This window comes from Berghia stephanieae, chromosome 5, assembly GCF_034508935.2.
Source record: "Berghia stephanieae isolate SIO BIC M18660-M18661 chromosome 5, UCSD_Bste_1.3, whole genome shotgun sequence".
Lineage (NCBI taxonomy): Eukaryota > Metazoa > Mollusca > Gastropoda > Nudibranchia > Aeolidiidae > Berghia > Berghia stephanieae.
The window spans coordinates 246,698-249,682 of NC_088364.1; the positions used below are offsets into that span (position 1 = coordinate 246,698).

Consider the following 2,985-nt stretch of genomic DNA (forward strand, 5'->3'; position numbering starts at 1 on the left):
CAGTGGAACCCCTTTCCTATGTGACATGGAGCTACCTTATTGAAAGCACTGGAACCCCTTTCTTATGTGACATGGAGCTACCTTATTGAAAGCACTGGAACCCCTTTCCTATGTGACATGGAGCTACCTTATTGAAAGCACTGGAACCCCTTTCTTATGTGACATGGAGCTACCTTATTGAAAGCACTGGAACCCCTTTCCTATGTGACATGGAGCTACCTTATTGAAAGCACTGGAACCCCTTTCCTATATGACATGGAGCTACCTTATTGAAAGCACTGGAACCCCTTTCGTATGTGACATGGAGCTACCTTATTGAAAGTACTGGAACCCCCTTCCTATATGACATGGAGCTACCTTATTGAAAGCACTGGAACCCCTTTCGTATGTGACATGGAGCTACCTTATTGAAGGCACTGGAACCCATTTTCCTATATGACATGGAGCTACCTTATTTAAAGCACTGGAACCCCTTTCCTATGTGACATGGAGCTACCTTATTGAAAACACTGGAACCCCTTTCCTATATGACATGGAGCTACCTTATTGAAAGCACTGGAACCCCTTTCGTATGTGAGATGGAGCTACCTTATTGAAAGCACTGGAACCCCTTTCCTATGTGACATGGAGCTACCTTATTGAAGGCAGTGGAACCCCTTTCCTATGTGACATGGAGCTACCTTATTGAAAGCACTGGAAGCCCTTTCGTATGTGACATGGAGCTACCTTATTGAAAGCACTGGAACCCCTTTCCTATCTGACATGGAGCTACCTTATTGAAAGCACTGGAACCCCTTTCCTATATGACATGGAGCTACCTTATTGAAAGCACTGGAACCCCTTTCCTATGTGACATGGAGCTACCTTATTGAAAGCACTGGAACCCCTTTCCTATGTGACATGGAGCTACCTTATTGAAAGTACTGGAACCCCTTTCCTATATGACATGGAGCTACCTTATTGAAAGCACTGGAACCCCTTTCGTATGTGACATGGAGCTACCTTATTGAAGGCACTGGAACCCATTTTCCTATATGACATGGAGCTACCTTATTGAAAGCACTGGAACCCCTTTCCTATGTGACATGGAGCTACCTTATTGAAAGCACTGGAACCCCTTTCCTATATGACATGGAGCTACCTTATTGAAAGCACTGGAACCCCTTTCGTATGTGAGATGGAGCTACCTTATTGAAAGCACTGGAACCCCTTTCCTATGTGACATGGAGCTACCTTATTGAAGGCAGTGGAACCCCTTTCCTATGTGACATGGAGCTACCTTATTGAAAGCACTGGAAGCCCTTTCGTATGTGACATGGAGCTACCTTATTGAAAGCACTGGAACCCCTTTCCTATCTGACATGGAGCTACCTTATTGAAAGCACTGGAACCCCTTTCTTATGTGACATGGAGCTACCTTATTGAAAGCACTGGAACCCCTTTCCTATGTGACATGGAGCTACCTTATTGAAAGCACTGGAACCCCTTTCCTATGTGACATGGAGCTACCTTATTGAAAGCACTGGAACCCCTTTCCTATATGACATGGAGCTACCTTATTGAAGGCACTGGAACCCCTTTCCTATGTGACATGGAGCTACCTTATTGAAGGTACTGGAACCCCTTTCCTATATGACATGGAGCTACCTTATTGAAAACACTGGAACCCCTTTCGTATGTGACATGGAGCTACCTTATTGAAGGCACTGGAACCCCTTTTCTATATGAGATGGAGCTACCTTATTGAAAGCACTGGAACCCCTTTCCTATATGACATGGAGCTACCTTATTGAAAACACTGGAACCCCTTTCCTATGTGACACCTTACAGATTTGAATAATATACACTTTGTCGTACCATCTAGGTAAAAGGTTGAATGAAAACTTCCATCTTCGACCATCCTTCAATTCAATGTTGCAGGGCATTAGCTATCCATCTTCTGTTTCTTTTCCATCAACCAAATGAATAATCTAAACTTATGCCTTTTATGTCTAGATCAAGTTTCTTACCCTACGGTCTCGTTTGAATAGATTTGGTTTTTATTGTTAATGATGCACACTTTAAATAATTTATTTATTTATTTATTTATTTAATTTTTAATTCATTCATTCGTTTATCTATTTAATTCTTATTCTTCTTATCATTATTATTTATTTACTTACAATCCAGCACGGACTCCTCGAGCACACAGTTTCCTCGAACTCATTCGAATGTCCCGAAAATTTCCCTTATTATTCTTTGTTATCTGTTTCGATACTAGAGTTGAGTCGTTCATAAAATCCACCAAACCAACGAGAATAATGTGGAATGAAGTAAAATGTGATATCCGAACACAGTGATTGTCGTAGCTTTATGAAGGGCACACTATGAATTTAGTAGAACCTCTGCAGCTCATCATCCGTCGAAGTCCCTGCATGGATGAATTAGTAGACATGTCAGATATTAATTCCAAATGACAGGAAAATATCACGATGTATGCCTTTCCTTCATTATTAATTAGTGGAGCACAGGAAAATATCACGATGTATGCCGTTCCTTCATTGGTAATTAGTGGAGTACAGGAAAATATCGCGATGTATGCCTTTCTTTCATTGGTAATTAGTGGGGCACAGGAAAATATCACGATGTATGCCTTTCTTTCATTGGTAATTAGTGGAGCACAGGAAAATATCACGATGTATGCCTTTCCTTCATTCATAATTAGTGGAGCACAGGAAAATATCACGATGTATGCCGTTCCTTCATTGGTAATTAGTGGAGCACAGGAAAATATCACGATGTATGCCTTTCCTTCATTGGTAATTAGTGGACCGCAAAAATCCATACCGACTGTCTAGAAAGATTTTTCTTGTGTAACCCGGAAATTTGGTAAAGGCACAGTTGTCTGTTGATAAGTTGTGCCTTTTACATATAATTATATGAGACATTCATTGATGATTCGTTTGAATGTGTGGCGTCCTTTGATGATCCAAAAATGTTGTCGCA

The 2,985-nt window shown here is 41.1% G+C and overlaps 1 long non-coding RNA gene across 1 annotated transcript; it reads right to left on the bottom strand.

The window, feature by feature from the left end:
- Positions 1-464: 464 nt before the first annotated feature.
- Positions 465-2,018, bottom strand: LOC144974041 (uncharacterized). The gene is made up of 3 exons (XR_013645633.1): positions 1,824-2,018; positions 1,326-1,509; positions 465-1,002 (listed from the first exon to the last, which is right to left on the bottom strand). It is a non-coding gene; the product is annotated as an uncharacterized LOC144974041 (long non-coding RNA).
- Positions 2,019-2,985: the final 967 nt, after the last annotated feature.